This window comes from Amblyomma mixtum, chromosome 10 (genome assembly GCF_055824585.1).
Source record: "Amblyomma mixtum isolate Tamu chromosome 10, ASM5582458v1, whole genome shotgun sequence".
In the NCBI taxonomy this organism is placed as follows: domain Eukaryota; kingdom Metazoa; phylum Arthropoda; class Arachnida; order Ixodida; family Ixodidae; genus Amblyomma; species Amblyomma mixtum.
Window position 1 is genome coordinate 164413247 of NC_143021.1, and position 24175 is coordinate 164437421.

At 51.1% G+C, this 24175-nt stretch overlaps 1 pseudogene; it reads right to left on the reverse strand.

Annotated features, from left to right (window-relative positions):
• Positions 1-2073: 2073 nt before the first annotated feature.
• LOC149327607 (uncharacterized) lies at positions 2074-23781 on the reverse strand (annotated as a pseudogene).
• Positions 23782-24175: the final 394 nt, after the last annotated feature.

A 24175-nucleotide genomic window follows, 5' to 3' on the forward strand; every position in this document is an offset into this window, starting at 1 on the left:
AAGTCGAAGAAAACCTGCAATTGGCGGCGCAACAGGCGGCCAGCTGAGTTTGGGTGTCTCACGGCTATGTGTTCTGCATGGTTTACCAAGCGCCTCGATTTACAAGGGCGAAGCACCAGAGGGCCTCCAAGTGCCCCTCGGACGAAGTTCGTGGAACAGCATGCCACAAGGAAAAACAAGAATTGACAAGGAAGAAAAAAATCTGTGTAGAGCCAGTTTTCAACGGGTCTCCATTTAGCAAATGCACCGCTCGGATCGCCTCGTCAGCGTACCAAGACGCTAAGCTGCATGACCAGCAATATGACGACTATTAGAGAATTTAAATATGCCCTCATGTGCCAGTCGCTACACATCAGTTGTGACTCTGGCTCATCGGCGCTAGGGACTTTGTTGCAAGACCCGCAGGCTCAGTCCTGAAAAGCATCGCATGCTTGATGGGGTTGCCTTCGCTGAATGCACTCCGCAGTTCCTTGCGAGAACTTTTTTGTTGGAATCGGGATCCGTCGCAACGTTGGTGAAAACGGAAACGAAGCGACGACGGCTCACAAAGGCCTTCATCGTGCGGCCGGCAGTAGTTTTCATTTCGGTTGCTCAATCGGTTGCTCAAGCAATCACGGAGTCCGTATTTGTTTCCGCCTCTTTACGCCACTCTATGTCGTCATCAGAGAAGCGAGTCTGAATAGTAGCGGCGGGAAAAGGCTTTCAACTTCGAATCCAAACCTCTTAGCAATAAATGCACCTTTGGTTAACGGACAGCCACAAAATGCCAAACTATCGGATTTTACTAACAAAAAAAATTGATAGTGTTGTCCTTAGTGTCCCTCCAAGAGCGTTGAAACCGAAACAGGACGGGAGAAAATTTTGAGTATAAATTATTTAGCGGCCTTAGGCGAATACCACGTGGTGGTTCATGCGTGGTTCCCATTATGAGTTAACTTTCCAAAACGACTTACGCTGTGTAGGGTGCTGGAGTGGAAGACTGGATAATTTCGATCGCCTGGGTTTCTCCAACGTGCAGCGACATCGCACAGTGCACGTGTCTCTCGCATTTCGCCTCCATCAGATTGTGATCACAGTGTCCGGGTTCGAAAGCGCATATTTAGGGTCAGCAACCAAGCACCATAACCACTTTGCCATCGCGAAGGCGGTAGTAATGCATAATAATGTCTTACGCATCAATGCACGAAAGAAAACATACCACAAAAATTAGGTGTCTTTAACCCTTTAACTTTAAGCACGCGCTTAGGGCAGTTACTCGATTAAGCAGATTTCCACTGCACCTCTCCTGAAAGTGTCATGTTCAGGCAATCGCAACAGTCGAGTGGCAGTTTCATCACTGCCGTGAACACGGTGACTACATTATGTATCGTACTGTATTATGTATCCCACACTCACGCATGTAAAAGACCGGCCGCTGGCCCTTCAGCCCATGAAGTTTCCCCCTTTGGCGGACACATGTATACACGCTCGCGGAGCATTCGAACGCGCTGCATATACATTCTTGTGAGGCCTGCGTCTCGTCGTGTCCGCGTACGCTTCTGCATCGTCCTGCATTTCAATGCCGCCAACGTCACAGCTGCTTAAGCCGAGCAATGGAGCCTGATGAAAGGAGAGGTAGGAAGCGTCTTGCGGAAAGCGATCGCTTTGCGAGTGATACGCCACAGTAGAAGACTGCTCGCCCCTGCCGACAACGCCATGATTATGCGGCCGCCCCAAAAAGCGACAAGGCCGCCACAGTTCGCGGCTGCCTACCTAAGTCCGCACTATTGCAGGCGATCGCTTCGACGCAACACGAAGAGTGTGGTTTGGTATGGTGTGGTGTGTTGAACACTAGGTACATTTCAAGTTTTTGACTAGTACCATCTACAACCAATGTGTTATGCCCGTAAACATATCATGCTTACTCTACTCTCGGTTACGGGAGAGGCAGAGATTTTAAGCTTAGATCGTATATAGTAGGTCGGTCGCGCGCGACTCTGCACATGGTCTTTCTTCTGAGCGCTGTAGTTGTCAGCAGGCATGTCTTCACTTTTTTTTTTTGCAAACCTAGTACTATTCTTGATTTTGCTATTGTTACTTTCCGGCCATGTGGAGCTTAATCCTGGCCCCCTCAGTGAAGCAGATCTTGAATTGCTGAAAATTTGCAGGCCTGCTAGAGCACAATCACGAACAAGCTGGATGCCATCGAAGCAAAATTTGCTAAACATGAAGCTATGCTCGCAGAGCTAAATTCCAAAATGGGAACTGAAGGTCAGATTGGAATTCTTAATGATGCACTGGAAGGACACGGAATTGCAGTTGAACAGCCCTAAAAGTAGTCAATACCTACAAAGAAGAAGTGTCCGTCTTGAAAACAGAAGTCGAAGGATGGATCTTGTTTATGGTGTCGAAGATGAGGCAGAAAAGTGGGATCAGTCAGAGAAATTGATTAAAGCAATCTGTCAGACCCATTTTGCAAGATAACTGAAGACAGTGCAAAGAGCGCATTGTGTCGGTCAATTCAACAAGTTCAATCGAGCGATTGCCGTTAATTTTCTCTCCGAGAATGGAAAAATAACTGCTCTTAAAAACACCAAAAAATTCAAGGGGTCTGAATACAGTGTAGACCAGGACTATGCACCGTTAACAATTATGGAAATATGCTCAAGCGGAAACAACGGACACCACCAGTCAGGTTAATCGAAGCTGTGACAAGCTCATTGTTGACTGTAAGGCATTCACTTGGGACAAAGAAAAAGTGAAAGTGGCTCCAGTCCTCAAAAAGGGACACCATGCTACTAAAAGGGCTGTTCCCTCGCACAATCTAACGGCTGTGGTTGTAAGCTGCAGAAGCATTGTGAATTAAGTAAACGAATTCGCGGGCCACATTGAATCACTGGAGGCTGGCATTGTGTTTGGAACAGAATCGCGGCTGATCCCCGTCCATCAATGACAGTGAGGTGTTTCCTAATCCCTCTACCGCTCATCGGAATGATAGGGCACGAACGGGTGGTGGTGTCTTTCTTTTTTCTTTTTTACGGTCAACTTAGTTGGATATTGGATACGATAACATGGAATCAATCTGGTACAAAGTGACTTTTGCCGATAATACAACATCTATTGCTGGATCATGCCGCCCTCAAAATTCTGATGCAACTACATTGCAACGTCTATAGGATATTGTCTCTAAAACATCGGATCAGATAATTCTTGCCGGAGATTTTAAACTACTGGACTTGAACTGGTCTAATGGAACCTGTACAACTGACTGGCTGCTGCAAAAATTTTGAGATGAAAAACTTTGCTGACACATTCGGCTTCACTCAATACGCGAGTACACCTACACGCAACAACAGCATTTTGGACCTGTTGATTTGTAACGCGCGGAATTTGCTAGATTCTGTCACTTGCATCCTAGGAATAAATGACCACTCGCTGTCGTAGCTAGCATTAAACTTGAGATCAAGCGAATGAAGATATGCAAATTAGGGAATTTTTTTTTGATAAGCGTGATTAATCCGCCACTTCTCGCGAACTTCTTGATTATTTGTCTGCTTTAGATTGCCTTTTACGTTAATACTTTTGTGCAACAGTGGCCATTTTTTTAAAGAAAAATGAGAGAACTGACGGAAAAGTATGTGCCGATATTCATTCAGTTAGGCTGAAAAAGTTGCATGAAGCCATGGGTGACACCAAATACCTTGAGACTAACAAAGAAGAGAAGATGAGCATAACTGACATTCAAAAGAACACAGTAATTATCAGTTCAGAAGGTTAACTCAGGTAACTAATGAGTACAAAACTAAAGTACACAGTGCGAAGGAACGGTACTTCAGTCGACTCAGTGACATTATCAAAACGAATCTCAAGCTTTTCTGGCAATATGTGAAAGGATTTGGATCTGAATCGTCTGGAATAAATGGAATCGTTCACAATAATGAAGTCCTGTCTGATGATAAGCTAAGGCAACTTTTGTTTTCATTGTGTATTTTTCCGGAAAATAAGTTTTATGGATACACGTGTGAGTGCTCCGCCATTAATGCCCCCTGCCGAGCTCAGTCCGAGTAGAACTGAATCATTGCTAAAAGGAATAGATGAAACGAAGCCACTCGGTCCCGATGGTATTTCTACCCGCGTGTTGAAAGCGCTGTGCATGGCCAGTCGGATGTCACCGTTATCTTATATACACCAAATCTCTCCATTGTCTCGCTACCGGATAATTGGAAATTGGCACATGTAGTCCCAGTTCACGAGGGGGTGGTTCAAAAAAAAAGACGTAACTATAGGCCCATATCCTTACCATCAATTTCTTGTAAAATACTAGAGCACATTTTATAGAAGGAAATAATCAAACATTGCTTAGAGCACGGGATATTAACTTAAGAGCAACAAGGGTTTGGTAAGCGGCTATTCTGTAATACACAACTGATTGAAATTTCCGGAGCCCTTCAGTACGGCGTCCATCATAGCCTGAGTTGCTTCGGGACGTTAAACCCCAATAAACCAAACCAAACCAAAGAACTGATTGAATTTTATCACGACTGAATATCTGAGGTAAACGAAATCGATTTACAAACTAACCTTTGTAAAATTGTCTCATGGCGTGAGAGGTGGAAAATGATACTGAATGCAAAACATGTACCCATCTGTCCTTCACGAAGAAAAAAAAATACACTTCCTATTTTTTGAAGACAGATTACTAACAAGTCAGCTGTGTACAAATATTTGGTAGTAACTTTTCCATCTGATTGTTCCTGGCGTGCCCATATCAGTAATGTTGTTTAAAAGGCTGCCAGAGCACGATATTTCATTCAGCGAAATCTGAAATCCTCACCCTTTTTCCTGAAGAACACTGCATATATCTCACACGTGCGACCGGTCCTGGAGTGTGCGTGTTGTGTTTGGAATCCTCACCAGAAAACCTTGATTGATCAAGTAAAAAAGAGTACAGAACAGAGCAGCAAGGTTCGCTACGGGACAGTACAAGCGAGGGGAGAGCTGCAGTGAAATGAAAAAGGAAGTGGGAATGGGAAGCGCTGTCCTCGCGCCGAAGCAAATTGTGCTTGAAGTTACTATTTCGAATTTATAAGATGACCGGAATTTACAAAAATACCTATGTTCAGCAACCACACTGCATATCCAAAAGCAACTAAAAGCAAAAAAAATACGAGAATACCGCGCCAGAACGAACCTTTACGCTAATTCATTTTTCGCAAGAACTTTTGAGTAAGACACGTTTTTGGGCAAGTTGGTAACATTCTTGATTCATATTGCAGCGAAGAAGCACGAACACAAGTAGAAGGAACGCGCAAAAAACACGGACGAACGTTAGCAGCGTTCGTCCGTGTTTTTTGCGTGTTCCTTCTACTTGTGTTCGTGCTTCTTCGCTGCAATATGAATCAAGCAAGAACTTTTGCAGAGTGCAATCGATTGTCCTATAAAGAAGTGTGCTGTACTAATGAAGATTTGTTTTTGTCCAGCTTGTAGCCCCTCCTTGCTCATACGCCGTTTGGCCAAGCGGGGTACCTCTGAATAAAGGAAGAAAATAAACTGCCACTTAAATTATTATCAGCATTATTTCATCACCTTTAACATAGAGATAACACTCGTGTGGAAGCCCAGCTGTAGGTAAGACCCTTTGAGCATTAATTACTTTAAAATCGACTGCTCCTGATGATAAAAAGGTAATGATAGACTACAAGTGATTTGAACATATTGCCACCTAGTCTTGCCAGGTGGCGCATACGAAGTAGGGCGACGACGACGAAGTAGGGCTCGCGCCGTGTGGAGTCTGTCGCTGTTGCCCCAGCTTGCCTGGCCTTCCCTTTCGTGCCTGCTAATAAAGCCCCCCTTCGTCAGCAAGTACGTTACAGTCTGGTGGAGTGTGCCGGGTACCCGTGAGCCCATGCAAGAGACCCCTCCAGGCAGCCGTCGAGCCAGCCCTGTACCGCTTGACACCCCGGTACATCGCTTCATCCGGAGGATCCAGGGACTGCCATCGGAGGTTGGACCATTAGAGAGCGGCGCCATGGCGACAGCCGCTCTTCCTCCTCTGCAAACCGCTGCTGCCGCGCCATCCCACTACACCTTGCAGACTCCGCGGATTCCCAAGACGTTCCGTGGGGAACTTTTTGAGGATGTGGAGGACTGGCTCCTTCACTTTGAACGCGTAGCTGCGTTTAACCAATGGGACGACGCAGCCAAACTCCGGAACGTTTACTTCAGCCTCGAGGATAGTGCTCGCACCTGGTTTGAGAACCGAGAGGACGTTCTAATCTCGTGGCATGAGTTCCGTCGTCGGCTGCTGGAGGCCTAAACAAGCGCTGATCGTCGCGAACGAGCTGAGCGTGCGCTACAATCCCGAATCCAGCTGCCGAACGAAAGCGTTCAGATGTACGTCGAGGACATGACGCGCCTCTTTAGAAGAGCTGATCCGACCATGCCAGAAGAAAAGAATGTCCGGCATTTGATGCGTGACGTCAAAGAACAGCTCTTTGCAGGCCTCGTGCGCAGCCCACCATCGACCGTCGCTGCATTCCTTGCCGAGGCCGCGACGATGAAAAAGTTCTTCAACAACGTTCTGCGACTTACAACCGGCCCGTGCATGCTGCTGCAGTCACCGAATCGTTTGCCACCGCCGGGAGCCACCCTGACGATTTGCGCGAACTGATTCGCACCATCGTGCGTGAAGAGATCCTCAAGTTTTGCAGCCCTTCGCAGTCTGCACTTGGCTCGACTTCCGCTCTTGTTCGCGAGGAGGTGCAACAGGCGTTTAGGGGTCCTACCGTCGAAACACCACCTCTGCCGGGAGACTACAGCCGCCCCACCTATGCCGAAGTTGCGAGACGCCGGGCTGCAGCTTCGCCACCGCCGATTCCAGTAACGCCTCCTGCACCGCTGTCCCCAGTTCCACCAGTCCCGTATTTCGACGATCGCCGAGCGCACTTGCGGAAGGCCGATGTCTGGCGCACATCTGACAACCGGCCACTCTGTTTTCACTGCGGAGAACCAGGCCATCTCTACCGCAATTGCTCTTATCGACGCCTCGGTCTGCAGGGATTTCGAGCCGATTCGCCCAGACCCCGGTTTGGCCACCGGCCTTCAGCCATTGAAGACTTCCTCGCGGAACAGCGACTTTCAGCCCGTGCGCCGCATCAGCCGCGCTCATCATCTCCGAGACGCTCTTCCCCGAACCCGCACAGCTCCTCGCGAGCAGTACAGGGTCGCTCGCCGAGCCCTTGCCGGGAAAACTGAGACCAGCGACCTTCGGGGGCGAGGTCGCTGGGAGTCGCTGCGCTGAAGACCTCCCGCCGCCGCCGCTACGCTCCGACCGTGAACAGATAGCACCGTCATCTGACCGAGACAGCTGCGTTTCCTTGGACATACCTGTTCTTCTCGACGGTCACAGAGTCAGTGCATTAGTGGACACCGGGGCCGACTATTCAATTATGAGTGATAAATTGGCGACTCTTCTAAAAAAGGTGCTTACGCCTTGTTCTGTAGTGCATCTCCGTACTGCCGGTGGTCATCTCGTTACTGCAAAGGGTATTTGCACGGCTCGCGTTCAGATTCAGGGATCTACGTTCGTCGTCAGTTGTGTAGTTCTGTGCAATATCTCCCGCGATCTCATTATCGGCATTGACTTTCTGCGGGAGTATGCTGCTGTCATCGACCTCCGCCAACGAATCATCACCTTTTCGACCAGTAAAGCGACCCACCTCGCCGAAACTTGCCACCGCAGTGCCGCCCTTCGTGTTTCTGCAGACAGTGTCACGTTGCCGCCACGGAGCAGTGTTTTGGTTGAAGTCACTTGCAACGACTTGCATGACGCAGAAGCAGTCGCCGAGTCTAACCGTTCACTCCTGCTTACTCAAGGCATCTGCGCCGCTCGCAGTCTACTGACGCTTCGTGGTCGCCGGTCTGCGGTCCTGGTCACAAATTTTTCTAATGAGTACCGGCACCTTTTTGCAGGTACTGCTATCGCTTCTGCCGAACCTGTTACCGATATTCCCGTTTGTTTTGCGTCCGCGGCAGCCGGCACTGACGAACCTTCCCTTGAAAACGTCGACATGAACTGCCACCTGTCTCGGGAGCAACGCCTGGCTTTGGAACAGCTGCTGAAGGAATACAAGTCGTGCTTCGCTTCCTCCTCGAAGGTTCGTCAAACACCCATCACGCAGCACCGCATCATCACCTATGACGACGCTCGCCCTATACGACAGCAGCCTTATCGTGTTTCTGCTAAAGAACGGGCGGTTATCCAAACTCAGGTTCAGGAAATGCTTGACAATGGCGTTGTTCAACCTTCCCAAAGCCCGTGGTCTTCACCTGTAGTCCTTGTTAAGAAGAAGGACGGCACTCTCCGGTTTTGTGTCGACTATCGCAAACTGAACAGTGTGACTAATAAGGACGTCTACCCGTTGCCGCGCATTGACGACTCGCTGGATAGATTACGGCGCGCTAAGTACTTCTCATCCATTGACTTAAAGAGCGGCTATTGGCAAATTGAAGTAGACGAACGGGACCGCGAAAAAACCGCCTTTGTGACTCCAGATGGCCTCTATGAATTTAAAGTGCTTCCTTTCGGTTTGTGCTCCGCCCCGGCTACGTTCCAACGGATGATGGACACCGTCCTGACAGGCCTCAAGTGGCAAAGCTGTCTTGTTTACTTGGACGACGTTGTAGTTTTTTCGGAAACATTTGACCAACATCTCCAGCGCCTGCGGGCTGTCCTCGAAGCCCTCCGCTCGGCAGACCTTACCCTGAAGCCCCAGAAGTGTCATTTCGGTTACGAAGAGCTCAAATTTCTTGGTCACGTTATGAGCGCTGAGGGAGTGCGGCCGGACCCCGAAAAGACTGCCGCCGTCGCACGTTTTCCCGTTCCGACCGACAAGAAAGCTGTCCAGCGCTTCCTGGGTCTCTGTGCGTACTATCGGCGCTTTATTGCGGACTTTTCCACGATTGCTGAGCCGTTGACGCGCCTCACCAGGAATACCACCTCCTTTGTCTGGACCACTGAGCAACAGACCGCTTTCTCTACGCTCCGCCAGCGCCTTCAAACACCTCCCGTTCTTGCGCACTTCGACGAAGATGCCGATACCGAGGTCCACACCGACGCCAGTAACATCGGTCTTGGCGCGGTCCTTGTTCAACACCAAGAGGGCCTTGAGAGGGTTATCGGCTATGCTAGCCGTACTCTCTCCCGCGCCGAGAGCAATTACTCCACGTCTGAAAAAGAATGTCTTGCGGTCGTGTGGGCCACCATGAAGTTTCGCCCTTATCTTTACGGCCGCCCATTCAAAGTGGTCACCGATCACCACTGCCTATGCTGGCTGGCAAATTTGCGAGACCCATCTGGACGCCTGGCACGCTGGAGCTTACGGCTCGAGGAATTTGACATTACTATTGTCTACAAGTCCGGCCGCAGACACGAAGACGCCGACACACTGTCGCGTGCACCAGTTGATGCTGCCGACGCAGCGCCCGATGACGACAGCGGCTTCCTTGGTACTCTCACCGCCTCCGACCTACTGACTCGGCAGAGGGCGGACTCGGACCTTCGCCCTCTCATCGACGCCCTTGAAGGTAGTGATACGGCTATACCTCGCCACTTCTCTCGACGTCTTGGCTCCTTCTGTTTGCGGCAAGGTCTCTTGTACAAGAAGAACTCGAGAGGCAACGATAGACCTCACCTTCTCGTCATTCCAGCCGACCTCCGGTCTGACGTTCTTTTCGCCTGCCACGATGAGCCCACGTCTGGCCACTTGGGCTTTTCACGTACGCTCGCCAGAGTGCGGAACATGTATTACTGGCCTGGACTTTCTGCTGATGTCAAACGATACGTTAAAAGCTGCCGAGAATGCCAGCGCCGGAAAACGCCCCCACCTAAGCCGGCGGGTTTTCTCAAGCCCGTTACTGCCCCTGGCGCTCCGTTCGACCAGATCGGCATGGACATTCCTCGGCCCTTTCCCCTTGTCGCAGGGCGGCAATAAGTGGATCATAGTTGCTACCGACTATTTGACTCGCTACGCCGAGACCAAGGCGATCCCTCGTGGCACAGCTTCAGAAGTCGCAGAGTTTTTCATGCACAACATCGTCCTGCGACATGGCGCTCCTTCGCACGTGATTGCAGACAGAGGGACGGCGTTTACAGCGCAACTAATCGACCACATCTTTGGGCTGAGCTGCACAACACACAGCAAGACCACGGCCTACCATCCGCAGAGCAATGGCTTGACCGAACGATTAAACAGGACCCTTGCGGACATGCTGTCCATGTACGTAGATGTCCAACACAAAACTTGGGATGAGGTCCTGCCGTATGTCACCTTTGCCTACAACACCGCCCTGCAGGAAACTACGCGCTTCTCCCCGTTTCGCCTTGTGTACGGACGCGAAGTCCAGAGCATGCTTGATGCCATGCTCCCGTGCCCAGAGGATGACCAACTCGCCCCAGACGCCCAACAGTTTGCCCAACGTGCTGAAGAAGCCCGTCAGCTGGCCCGCGTGCACATCGGGCAACAGCAGAGCTCGGATGCGCGCCGTTACAACCTTCGCCACCGACAGGTTGACTACAAACCCGGTGACCAAGCCTCGGTGTGGACTCCTGTTCGTCGCCAAGGCTTGTGTGAGAAACTGCTCTCCCGCTATTTTGGGCCTTACAGAGTGGTACGGCGTGTGAGTGAGGTTAACTATGAAGTGGTTCCGGACGGTGCTGCGGAACAGCGACGCCGACAGGCCGACTCTGACATTGTGCATGTTGTGCGGCTTAAGCCCTACTATACACGGTGACGCAACCGTGCTGATGTTTTCGCGCGCTTCAGTTGCGGCAGCTTGCTTGTTTTTTTTGCTTATTTTTTGTTTCACCCTTACGTCGACAGCGATAGCGCTCTTTTTTTTTTCCGACCGACCGACAAGAAAGCTGTCCAGCGCTTCCTGGGTCTCTGTGCGTATTATCGGCGCTTTAATATTGTTACGTTGCCCGAAAGGCTAGTCACAAGCAAGGGCGACCGGAGCGCAGAGCGAACAACACAGGAAGCACCGAACAATAGCGCGCGCACCAGTCAGGCACTTCCTTCTCATCGTCTTCTGTGAATATCCGTTGCATGGCCCCCCGTCCGGAAAAACACCGTCACGGTGTACTGGATGACGTCGAGCGGCAGGGCGAGAGGTAGGGTTTCAGGCGAGAGACGTGGACGATATCACGTTGAAGGTGGCGGGAGGAAGCGGGCTGGAAGGCCGGAGCGATTTCGTAAGTGACAGCAGTTACCTGGCGCAGGACACGGTACGGGCCAACATAACGGGACAGAAGTTTTTCGGAGAGGCCGACGCGGCGAGATGGGGACCAAAGCAAGACGAGGGAGCCAGGAGAGAAAGAGACTGTGCGGTGGCGGCGGTTGTAGAACTCCTGCTGGGAGCCCTGCGAGGCGAGAAGTCGGGAGCGTGCAAGTTGACGGGCGTAGTCAGCACGGGCAATGGCGTCTTGGGCGTATTCAGAGGACGGAGCAGCAGGAGTAGGCCGGACGGGGGGTTGAGATGGGCGAGTTCTTGCCGCACGACAGCCTGAATAAGCGACACGGAGGGCAGTGTGTCATTAGGTGTGGTCGATGATGTTACCACAGGTGCTAGGGCTTCGAGTTCACGGCGAACAATCCTTGTCACAGTGTCGGTGACAGGTGGAGACTCTGAGGGCACTTGAGCTTGAAGTCGTTGGTCCTGGCAAGAAGATGTAGCGGCTGTGTTTGGAAGTCGGGAAAAGTGCTGAGAAATGCGACGGCTTTTGACTTGTTCGAAGCGACGGCACTCCTTGATAATGCTGTCAACAGTTGTGCAGTCTTTGCAAACGAGCAGATGAAAGGCATCGTCAGCAATGCCTTTCAGCACGTGGCCCACCTTGTCGGACTCGCTCATGGTGGCATCGACTTTGTGGCAAAGTGCCAATACGTCCTGTATATAGGCCACGTAACTTTCCGTCGACGACTGCGCACGAGAAGCAAGCTGTTTTTTCTCAGTGATCTGCCTATCGTCAGGTCTTCCGAAGAGTGCTCGCAATTTCTCTTTGAATAGATCCCAACTTGTAAGTTCTTCGTTGGTTTCAAACCACACCCTCGCCGTTCCATTCAGATAGAAAATTACGTTAGCAAGCATTAACGTTTGGTCCCACCTGTTATATGCGCTTACTCTTTCGTAAAGGCTTAACCAATCGTCGACATCGGTGCCGTCGTTTCCCGAAAATGTACCGGGGTCACGGGACGAAGCCATGACCACGAAAGGAGCAGCAGAAGTGGTCGGCGACTCGCTGGGTGGGGCCATGATGGTAGTAGCACCGGTTTGACGACCGCTTCGGAGCTCCGTGGTGCTGGGAACGATACCCAGCACCTCCACCAAAGATGTTACGTTGCCCGAAAGGCTAGTCACAAGCAAGGGCGACCGGAGCGCAGAGCGAACAACACAGGAAGCACCGAACAATAGCGCGCGCACCAGTCAGGCACTTCCTTCTCATCGTCTTCTGTGAATATCCGTTGCAATATAGTTAAAGAAAGCGATATTAGCGAGAAAAAAAAAACGGAGTTTCAACTAAATATTCCTTCAGAAATAAACAACGAAGAAAGTCGGCTGAATTGTCGGCAATTCAATATAGAAAAGTGCAACCCCTCGGACCCATACTCGCGACGAAGCGAGCGTCACGCAGCGTTCCGCTGAAGCTATGCAAGAAAAACGAACTTTCCTCGCAACCAAGATCGGAAGTCGGGCATACGCAATGCTTTCTGCCTCGCGAGTGGCTTCCGGGCAGTGGCTGAAATTTTCCTCAACCACAGAACAGGAGAACCGGAGCCATCAGCGATAGCACCTCCTAGGACATCGCGCGAAGCCATCGCGCGTCGCGTCCCACAGAATTATTACTTCGTTCAGTCAGCGCTGGATAGCGATGCATCTATTGTGGTATACGGGCACGAATGCATTGTGTGCAGTGTGCCGTCGAAAAAACCACCTTAAAATTTTTCTCAACATTACGGAACGGATGTCAATTCTATATTCAATTACCCCTTACGATACATGTCAATCTGATAGAGCCGATTGATTGCACTGAAGACAACCATATTAAATTGCGAATTCAAAAGCGTTCACGAACGGGAGTAGCGGGTGTTTCAATTTGATATTAAAACGACGCATAACTGGCGCCAGTCCCAGCACTTCTACTGCAAGGAATACTTCGTTCTAATCGTGACCTTTTCCTCGACTAACCCTGCTTCCAGGCAGGGACTGTGCCAACATCTGTATAGTTTGAAAGCCCACCCAGCATCACACAACGCCCGCGGCCATGAAGGAACTCGATCTCTCTTCCCGCCACTTTAGAATTGATCAGCGCCCGCTTCTCTGGCCCAGCCGTTGTCATGGGCCTCGTCTTCCACAGTCTGGACGCCTCGCGGGATGAGCACGACAGCGAGAAATGATTCCGCACGAGTTTCGGACCACGGCAGAAAGGTTTTAGTGTTGCTCGTGCGAAGACGTTCGCGTTCTTTTCGACGAGCCAAGAGACCGATCCTACAGTGATGGTCGAAGGAGAGCAATTCTCGTGGGGTACAATGCGCTGTAATTACCAACCCCGTGATCTCAACGACAGATGATTTGAAGAGATCGTTACAAGGTTGGCTCCGCATCGTACAGGTGAACACGAGGTGTTTGTCCTGCTGTCTTGAAACTCAAATTCTTTGACAGAGCATGTCTCGCGCAGCCAACGCAATCTGTACCGCACTCACGATGCTCGCTTTAGAACTGAGATGGCAAAATGTTTCGGCGCATCTTCAGTCACGAGCATGCGACCTCCAAGTCAGAATCGACGGCACGAAACAGCACCAAAGCTGTTTCTGCAAAAACTGCACACAACAGTTCCTCGAACGACATCATCGGTGCAAAACACGTCGTGTTGGCGAACAGAGTCGAATTCCGAGAGTACCTCTGTCCTTTCCCGAGCCTTGCAAAGCTGCGGCCGTGGTGTGTTACACGGGATAGTGGCGCTTTCCTGTCTCATTGGGTCGCATTATTTATTTTTTTCTGCTTGTACTTGCTATCATCTTTTTATTCCGCCAGCTGGTCTCGATCGAGCGTGGAAGGCGGTGCTGTCCATGTCCGCTCACCTTCGGTGTTTAAGTATAGGCATTTTTTCTCGATGGCAGAACATAATGCGGGACTGAAGGGGCTATGCAAGTGACCCGTCAACACAATCGAACAATCACTACGCTAAAAGGAGGGGAGTTATGACCGGAGTAAATTTAGACTTGCAGGCGGCCAACTGGTTGTAGTGAGAGCTGGTATTTAAAAGAAAGGGATGAAAAGACACTCTTCAGCTGTATAACTTGGTGCGCACGCTTAATTTATTCAGATGTTTAATTAGGAATGATGAGTAGTTCCTTGCCGCGAAAGTAGTTTGATTCTTGTAGGTAATATACATTGTTCAATATGGACATCGCGGTAATATAACAAGGCGTGGTCATTTCTTTTTTTCAAAGAAGAATCGCTTGCACCTTCTATGTGCTAGCTGAGTATTTTGTAGCGACAGCTACACTATGCCAGTTGCTTCGCGAGGTCAGCGTGGCTGCGCGCTGAGCCGTGGCACCACCGCCCCGCCGCCTGTGCGCATGCGCAGAGTGACGTCATAGCCTACAGATGGCGTGCGCGCCGCGCACCTCGCCGACGGCGGAGTAGACGCCTCCCGCCTCGTCAGTTGTGCGCATCCGCGAAGTGCCGTCAGAACACGAAGCTAGTGCGCGCCGAGCGCCTGCATTACGCTAGCATTTCGAGCCTTCAGCGTGGTGGTGCCGTGGCCACCGTGGCTGCTCACGTTGCGCGGAGCAGCTACCGGGTCGCGGCGCACCGGCGAAACCGAGTGGGGGTGGAGTGGAGAGGGGGGGGAGTGAGTGAATCCACGTCCAGAGAAGATGATAAAGGAACGCCGAGCGAAATGGAGCGACGAAAGACTGACTTTGCAATTCGACTGAGCGAGTTCCACTCGACCAGCTGTAGCTGTCACGTCACTCCAGGTTTAAGCACAGCTAAGCCATAGCCAATGTTTTTTTCTCAAGCTATGAGGGACGCCGTAGTGCAGGGCTCTGGATAGTTTAGACCACCGGGGTTTCTTTAACGTGCACAGGTATGGAACAGTACATAAATCTCTAACATTTCGTCTCCATCGAAATTCCACCGTCATGGCCGGTATCGAACCCGCACCTCGAGCACGATAAGCACTGAGGCACCGCTGCGGGTTACCCCTCTGTGAAGTCGCTTAACAGCACAGTACTTTCTAATGCCCTCACCAAAGTATGATAAGCTGTTGATCACATGCATTGAAGTAGTCACAAAGTACACGCAGTACACAGATTCTTATTTCAGCCTTGTCGCTATTCGCTCGCCGAGAAACAAGAATATGCCTAAGAAATCACTGCTTTGTGCTTTATACACGTGTAACACCAAAAAAGGGAGCCCTAAAACGAATTTCATACAAGACTAATAGTGCAGATATCGTACACTGCACGGAAATATGCTATGTGCAGGGATGGGCAGACTGGTGCTGCATCGCAACAAGACATCACAACTGATGGCTGAACAAGAGTGATGTTCGTGATGTCGAGCTTATGTTTTGTGTGTGTTTCCTCGTGCGGTCTTGGGAGCCACGCTTGCCCACTCGCGGGGCAGTTCCTGTCTATCCCGTGCCGTCGCAGCAGTGATGAAACACTGCGTGACGAAGCGGCGAGGCATTACAGCAGATGGCGTAGCGTCGCGGATATTGCTGAAGTTGGTCCGCTTCTATTTTTTCCCTTGAAACTTTAATGGCGTTAACGGATGTGCTATTTGGCTACTAATCGCAAGGACATCTGAGAAATCCGTCCGCGACGACCGCATTCAGGTAGAGGCGAAAGGTAGAAAGGCCAGTATATGCTCTGCTAGGTTAGTGCACATTGAGGCAGTTTTTAATGTAACGCGAGAGTTAAGGCCCCGTTGCCCAGAAAGTCAGGTGTGGGCGTTGCCGGCGTTGTGAGCGAAAAATCACGAGCCTTGCTCTGGCAGGTGGTGCCCACAGAGCAACCTAGGAGGCAGGTGGGCCACAAGGTCACGTGACCTTGCACCGAGTCATCACAACCTGGCCATTGGATAGTGAGTCAGCTGCCCTACGTGGCATTGAAATTAATGACGGGTCGTTCTGGAAGAGGAAACCTGGGCGGCACAAGGCCCACTGCTTGGAGCGCCTGCCATCGCAGGCCAGTGACGCGTCGCTTAACCGCTGCACCACTGCCCTCAGAGGGGTACGCGGACTGCCAGGCATCTATGAATGTAAAGTCCGGATCGACCTTATGTATATATGGGAATTAACCCCTTAGGCTATCATATCATAGCCTTAAGGCGGAACTTGTGTCCATTTTTTTTGTTCCCTTGAGATGCCGTGGTCTAAGCGGCTGCACTCATTGCGAATTGCGTGGTTTACAAAGACCCCAAACGACCGATCGGCTGTGATCGATGGTCGCTACGAAGGAGGGCTCCGGTTCAATTCAAACCGCCTTCACTTACTTGCAACTGACATCGTACAATGCACTGGCGCTTTTGTATTGCGCCTCAATCCGTCGAAATACTGTGCCGCGGGCGAGATCACCAGCAGAACGTGAAAACCACGGAGGCGGTACGATGGGTCGCCATAAATATTGCGCGAAACTTATATGATCAAGGAACTTTACACGACAATAATAGAGGGCGTTTCACCTAAGAACTAAAGCAACTTTAAAAATGCGCTTCTTCAGTTAGAAGAGCACTTTTTCCGTCATAGCAATGCGAACAGCCCAGCGCATCAGAATGCAGCTAAGACGTGCTAACTAGTAGGCTTGGTAACTAATATCGGATGTTAACTGTTTAGCGATTACTGCTAATCTCCTTATTCATTGAGAAACGTGTAGGCCACCGTAGGTAACATCGATGTTAGCTTTTAAAATTTCGAAAAGGCTGTTACTCTCGGCGCCATGGTCCAACAAATTTCGGCTATTTCACCGAGTTACTTGTAGTGGAGGGGTTGCTTTTCGCGCGCATGTATTTTGGCCGGATGTAGTGTAAATTTGTTCGGCCTCAGCGCCGAGAAAAACCGATTTCGAAATTGTAAAAACGTGGTGCGGTTATTACGCAAAGCCGAAAGTTGGTCAAGTTGGATAACGTTCATGAAGTAAGAATAGCACGAAAAACCACAGTTGAGAGTCAGCGCTTGTCTGTGTCGTTTCCGTTCCTCGCGTTCCTTTTGCGCTATTGTTACATCATGGATATTACTCATGGATATTGTTATCATGGACACAGTAATAGAGGTTCCCAACTCAGCAGTTAACTATCCTTCTAGTTAGCACATCCTAGCTCTAGTCGGATGCGCTACACCACACACAATGTTGTGCCGAAAACAGCGCTTTTCTAACTGAAAAAATCTTTAAAAATTGCAGAACATCTGAAGTGAAACACCCGTTACAAGAAAGTTTGCGCATGTGTATAACACAAAAATTCGATGTCTCACCACGAATAGCACCTTAAAAAACAATATAATCGTAAACTTCTATTAGTCTGGTGTGCTTGAAGTATCCGCAATCGCTATTTGCGGACGACGTCTAGCCCAAGGTTTCACTAACCGGAGGGCGGGATACATCTCGGGAGCGGACGCCCCCGCCGAGGCGCCTCGCTCGTACGCGGAGGTTACAGACTCTTAAGGCCCATCTCCATGGACACATCCGAGGCGCACCAGCGCAGCGCCTACGCGTACCAGCGTACGCCGGAGCCGGACTGCGCATGCGCGACGCGCCGACGCGAGCTGGCGCTGGCGCTTGGCAAATATCTGTCCATGTCAGATATTCGCGCCTCGCTCGCGCCGGCGCCGGAAGTGACTCGCTGGTTTGCGGTCGGTGTAACCAATCAGAGAACGTAGTTCTCTCGGCATCCTGTACGGCCCTTCGCGCCGTTTGCTTCGCCGAGCCGAGTTTAACGCGGTAGCCGCGACAGGCCATCGAGTTGCATGTGTTTTTCGACGCTTGTCGCGGTGCGGCGCTGGGCGCTGTTGGGACTGGGTGTCCGAGCCAGGAAACGGTCGAGGCGACGGTGAGTCAAATGACTTTTATGTACAGTATGTACAAGGGCTTTTACATGATACAAGGGTCAAGAGCACCACGGGCAGGCACAAAGAAGAAGGGCGGCCCCGGCGGCGAGCGTAGCTCCGGCGTGATGGCTCTTCTGCTGCCCGTCTGCTGCTCGGGTTCAGCGCGGCTCCGTTTTTATAGCCGCTGGTAACGGTTACGGCAGCCAGCCGTTCAAATCCTCCAATCACTGGCCACCGTTCAAATTAGACCAATGGTCGAGAGCCGGCGAGCGTCGGAGGAGTTCGCACCGACGGAGAGGAGGAAGGGTCCGAGTCGGCGCCGCGGCGGCGGGATGAGTCACGCTGCATGTCGCGACTTGTCCGAGAAAGTCTGGGCCTGCTTCCCGCCGCCGGCGGGCGCGCAGCGCTGGTTTAGACAGGCCCGCCAGCGAAATGTGGGCGCCGGCACTACAGCACCACTGCCGCCAGACAATGCGCCACGAAGACGAGCTACTTCCGCGTGGCTCGGATGCGGGGCGCGCTCGTACGCGAGGCTCCTCCAAGTTCTCGTCCGGTGTTCAGCCGCAGGTAGCTCCAGGCTCCTTTCCGAGAACGGCTCCCGCTCGTCAGGACAGGATCACTGCCCTGCCGCCTTGTCGCCCAGGTGACTGGATCAGCTTCGCTCGGTCCTTCGGAAGAGCTTGCTTCTCAGCATCGGTCGTTGATCGTTCCGCATGTTGCGAAGAACCGACCGACAACAGGCAACACCCAACACGAGCAAGTGCCCTCTGTCACCCGTCAACACACCAGACTTAAAGGTCACAAAACTCCGCTAGCAATAGTTCTGTCCCCTTTTCGCTCCCTCTTCAACAAGAGACACATGTGGGATACCAGAACTCTTAAAATAATAAGCTCAAACAAAGCGTCAAACGGAAACAACACAAGGAATGAAATGATAGTGAACGGGGTCCCTCGAGATCATTTGGGCAGGAAAACAATCGGCTGAGGCCGCGAATGAGGACATCAATTTTGCCCCGATTTACGAGCGAACTTAACAAGCGTTCGCGAAGTGACAAAATGTAAATAGCGAGGCGTTCGAAGGTAGCCTTGGTCAGAGCGCACGGCTTAGTGCGTCTGCGTTCGCGTTTAACTTGCCTTTCTTATAACGAACGACAAGATTGTGCTGCTGGAGTATCATACTCCACCTCAGCAACCGGCCGCTCTTAGATGACATTATTTAACCAAGTTAGTGGGCAGTGGTCGGTTTCTACTACGAACTTGGAACCGGCGGCGTAGCAGGCAAGCTTCTGACCTGCCACACCAGGCAGGCGCATTCTTTTTCAGAAGTGCTGTACGCCTCTTCACGGCAAGTCAACTTACGGCTTAGGTACAAAACTGGCCTTTCATTGCCCTCATCATCCTCTTGGCATAGCACAGCTCCCATGCCCCGATCACTGGCATCACATTGAATTATGAAGCCTTTTGAAAAATCAGGCGCCATTAGAACTGGCTCCTCGCTCAAGGCTTGTTTCAGCATTTGAAACGCGTTCTCTTTTTTTTTGGTCCCATGTCACCTTCACGGGTTCCGACTTTCGAAGCGCGTCTGTGAGAGGACTGGCAAGCGTCGAGTAGTCTTACATAATGCTGGTAATATCCAGCTAAGCCTAAAAAGGCCCTTATCTCGGTCTTAGTGGTTGGCCGGGGGTAGTTTACGACAGCGGCTACTTTGATTTCTGACGGTCTACGGCGGCCGCGCCCACCACATGCCCTAGGTAAGTCACTTCGGCGCAACCTAGCTGGCATTTAGCAGGTTTGACTGTGAGGCCGGCATCTTTCAGCCGGCTCAGCACGACCCGTAAGTGATTTACATGTTCTACCCATGTGTTAGAAAAGATGGCGACATCGTCCAGGTACGGGAGCGCGTACTTGGACAGACCATGGAGCAGGTGGTCCATTAGATTCGAGAAGCAATATGGCGCGTTTTTGAGTCCGAAACTCAACATGACTGGGCGGAACGTTCCGAATGGGGAAACGAACGCGGCGTAGCGGCTGGCGCGCTTTGTAAGGGGGACTTGCCAATAGCCTCGCACGAGGTCTAGCGGGGATATGTAGTTCGACTTTGACACTGTCGCCACCCTTTCCTCAAGGTTTGGTATTGGATAGGTCTGATCCCGGGTTATCGCGTTTAGTCGCCGGTAATCAATACACGGTCTGGGATCATTTCCCGGTACTTGCACTAGTATCAAGGGCGATGTGTAATCGCTCTCACCCGGTACTATGACTCCCAGGTCGTACATTCGCTTGATCTCACCTGCCATGATTTCTTTCTGCACGGGAGAACAGCGATACGGCTTACTACGGATCGGTTCTTCACACGTTAGCTCGATATCGTGCTCAATTAGCGTCGTCTTTCCGTGACGATTCGAAAACACTTTTTCGAACTCAGAAACAATCATTCTCAAATCTTCCTTCTGGGCTTGGCTTAGACGTGGTTCTAAGTTAACCTGTTCTAACAATGCAGCCGAACCGCATTCCTTCATGTCCGCAGAGGTCAGGATTTCTGCACCTTCCTCGTCCGAACCATTCAAAATCACATTCACGACAGCGTGACGCTGAATGTACGGTTTCATCAGGTTACTACGATAGATTTTGTTGGGCCTTCTACCTAGTTTAACTTCGTAGTTGGTATCAGAAAGTTTCGATACCACGTTCGCTTGCCCCTGCCACTGGACCTCAAGCTTATTTTTCTTAGACGGTCGCAGTATCATTACTTGGCTGCCCACTTTGAAAGTACGCTTCTTTGCTGACTTGTCGTAGTACTCTTTTGACAATTGTTGCGCTGCCTTCATGTGGCCCTCGACAAGATATTTCGTTTTCGGATCCTTTGAAGCAGGTTAAGGACGTACGTGACCACGTTTGGGCCTTCCTCCTCGCCCTCCCACGAATCTCGCAGCATTCGCAGCGGTGTTCTTAAGCTCCGGCCGTATACAAGCTCCGCAGGGCTGAAGCCTGTGCTATCGTGGGGAGCGGATCGTAAAGCGAACATAGCTGCAGGCACGCAGGCTTCCCAATCGCGTTTTCGCTCAAAGCAAAGAGCTCGCAATATTCTTTTGAGCACCGAGTGCATACGCTCTACTGGGTTCGACTGCGGGTGATGGATCGAGCTGTGTACGACCTTGATACCGCACCTTTCGAAAAAAGTAGAGGTTAGGCAGCTGGTAAAGACACTGCCATTGTCACACTGAATTTCCGAAGGAAATCCGACACGAGCGAAAATTGAGAAAAGGGCGTCCACGACCTGAGGAGAATTGAGCTCCTTGAGAGGTATCGCTTCAGGAAACTTTGTCGCGACACACAGAGCAGTCAGAATATACCGACAACCGTTCTTCGACTCGGGCAGTGGCCCTACAGTGTCAATTACCAACCGGCGGAAGGGTTCGGTTATGATTGGCACCAGTTTCATGGGCGCCTTCCACTTGTCGGTAGACTTGCCTACTCTCTGGCAAGTGTCGCAAGAGCGCACAAAGCCTTCAATGTTCTTCCAGCAATGAGGCCAGTAATACTCTTGGGCGACTCTAGCTTTGGTCTTTTTCACGCCGAGGTGCCCTGCCCACGCGTTTTCGTGCGCCAGGTTCAATAGCTGACGGCGATACTTTTGTGGGATCAAAAACTGTTCGTACTTGCGACCATGGGCGTCAGCGTAATTTCGGTACCACAAGCCGGATTTCTGATGAAATGAAACATTCTTTTCCTTTGTTCCTCCTTTAGCTTTATCCAGCAAAGCTATAATCGAGCTATCTTCCTGCTGTTCCCGAAAGAGCGTCGCTCTGTCAACCTGAGTTAGCTCGTGCCAAGTGTCGGAAACTGGGCTCAATGTGGAATTCGCCTCGCTCAGTAGCGTCGCCGTTACCTTCTCGTTGCCACTATCGTTGAAACTGTTTTCAGTTTCGTTAGCAGCGAGTTCTCCGCTTCCCGGAGAGTCCTCGATCTGAGGTTCCACCGACACCGTATCTAGGCTACAATGCTCATCTGCTTCCCTAAGCGGTGTTTCCCTCTCCGGTGCAAGGTCAAGTTTCTGCGAAAGCTTCCGCGCTTGAGATCGCGTAAGGGCCATGCATGCCACGCCGGCAAAGAACGATTTGCCTTTATCCCTCAGAAGCTGCTCTGAGCTGTTCGAAAAGAGGTAAGGAAAATGCTCAGGGAGGGCGGCAGACACGGCCGCCTCGGTGTTGAGCTGACCAAAAGGACCCTCAATGATCACTGTAGCGATCGGTAAGCAAGCACATTGCTCCTCGGCTACTTGTCTTACCCACTCGCATTCTCCTGTAAGATCATTCGGAGAAACTAAGGACGGGTGGACAACGTCCATAGTTGCCGCCGAGTCACGAAGGGCTTTGCATCTCTTACCGTTCACACTTATCTCCTGCATATATGGTTCCAACAACCTCATATTCTTGTCTGTCCCTCGAATCGTTGCGAAAGCAACCTTTTGTCTACAGTTTGCCGCGACATGCCCTTCCTTTTTGCAGTGGTAGCATGTCAAAGGCCTCCGTGACTCAAACGCACGTGCGGCATCAGCGCGCTGCTTAGGAGCATCGTCAGATTTCCTTAACTCCTTTTGTTCTTCGCCTACAGCCTCCTTTAAAGCGGACGCATCTTTTCGAAAATCGCGACGCGCGAACGGTTTCCTTCCATCAGGCTTCCTTAGAGAAGCATCCTTTGTTTCCGCCTTTTCGATGCGTAATGCCCTGCTGTGCAAGTTTCGGCGAGTGTAGTATTCTTCAGCAAGCTCTGCTTCCTTGTTGAGCTTAACCTCAGTAAGCCTATCCTGCAGCCAGAGCCTTACATCGTCCTGGATGCAGCGGTAGAATTGCTCCAGCGCAATGCACTCTACCACCTTATCACGATCGTCATAAACTTCCTCGCCCTTGAGCCATTCAACTAGGTCGGCTTTCAGCTTAAACGCGAATTCGATGTGCGACTCACTGCCTTTTTTCGCGTACCGGAACCTTTGCCGGAATGCAAAGCTATTTCCTCAACAGGGCCTCTTTGACCTCATCGTAACTCTCGAACGCCTCCTTCGACAAACACGTTATCACGTCAGATGCTTCCCCGGGAAGCAGAGCTAGCAAATTCTGTGCCCACAGTTCTCGCTCAATGACATTCCTCTCACAGACATGCTCAAATTTCACGAGATACTTTGCCATGTCCTCGCCTATTACGAACGGCGGCAGTTTGTCTCGGATTCTTTGGCCGTTAGACTGCACTGTCATTGAAGCTACACTAGGCGCCGGCGAGCTTCGCAGCAACTCCAACTCTTTTAATTTTCTAATCTCTCGGCGTTCCTGTCGCTCTGCCTCTTGGAGGCGTTCTTGTCGCTCTGCCTCTTGGAGGCGTTCTTGTCGCTCTCGCTCTTCCCGCTCAAGGCGTTCCTGTCGCTCTCGCTCTGCGTCTTCTCACTCACGCTGCTTCTGTTTTTCTGTCTCTTCGAGCTCACAGCGTCTTTTGGCCTCCTCGCGCTCACGGCGTCCTTTGGCCTCCTCGCGCTCACGGCGTTCTTTGATCTCATCCAAGGCCTCATTGGCTTCTTCAGCCGTTACGCCCTCCTTCCGCATGATCTCGAGAATCGCCTGCTTCCGTTTCGCACGGCCTACGGTAAGGCCTAGCTCTTCACAAATTTCGATGATTTCCTTCACTTTAAGGTTCTCCATCGCGCACAATAGTCTCTTGCAGCTTGCCCTTTAAGAATTCCCTTGCGGTTCACTACTATAGCGCTACTAGCATGACACGCGCAAGTAATTCTTTCCGAAACGCCTCGTTTACTCCCTCTGCACCAGCTTTCGTTTCAAAGCGCTCCGATTTGGCTCGAAACAGCAAAGCTCTCTACAGTGCTACCCACACAGCCCTACTCTAGACTACAATCACGTGTGCTAGAGCAGTCTGGCGAATTGAGGGGAAAACATCAGGCACTCACCGCGCCGAGGTAGCTGACGCCGGTCGATCCCGCAGCTGCCATCCACTGTTGGGACTGGGGCATCCCAACGCTGTCACCACTGTTGGGATTTGGGGCATCCCACCGCTGCCACCACTGTTGGGACTGGATGT